A 777-nucleotide genomic window follows, 5' to 3' on the forward strand; every position below is an offset into this window, starting at 1 on the left:
CAGCGAGGTGCGCACCTTTGATGCGATGCCTTCACTAATTTCCATAAAAGGCAAAAAAAAAACGAGATTTTAAAATTTCCGTTTTGAAAGATAGTGAGAAAAAGGGAATGCTGGTGCCATCTTGAGCCCGCCCTGGTGCGCAGCCCAGCCAAGGTGTGCGCACCAAGGTGCCCACCCTGGCGAAGGTGCGCGCCCGGGCAATTAACCCAACTTCCAACTTCGCGCGCGCCAGGGTGGGAGCGCACCCAACAACCGGGCCTGGGAAGAGCCAATGCGAGAAACCCCACCAAACGCTCTGACAAAAAAAGAGGGGGCGCTCCAGTAACCCCGCTTCGGAGCGCACCCTGGGCAAACCCAGCCAAGGTGCCCACCCCGGCCAAGGTGCAGGCGAGGTGCGCACCCGGGGCAAACCGGGCTCCGACAACGTGCACGCCGCACCTTGGAGCACACTTCGTAGCGCTCCCGGGTGCGCACCTCAGAGCACACCAAGGTGGGCAGCGAGGTGCGCACCTTTGATGCGCTGCCTTCACTAATTTCCAGAAAAGGCAAAAAAAAAAGGAGATTTTAAAATTTCCGTTTTGAAAGATAGTGAAAAAAACGGAACGCGCGTGCCATCTTGAGCCCGCCCTGGTGCGCAGCCCAGGTAAGGTGCCCACCCTGGCAAAGGTGCGCACCCGGGCAATTAACCCTACTTCCGACTTCGTGCGCGCCAGGGTGGCAACCGGGCCTCGGAAGAGCCAATGCGAGAAACCCCACCAAACGCTCCGACAAAAAAAG

Source organism: Cryptomeria japonica, unplaced genomic scaffold (genome assembly GCF_030272615.1).
Source record: "Cryptomeria japonica unplaced genomic scaffold, Sugi_1.0 HiC_scaffold_54, whole genome shotgun sequence".
NCBI lineage: Eukaryota > Viridiplantae > Streptophyta > Pinopsida > Cupressales > Cupressaceae > Cryptomeria > Cryptomeria japonica.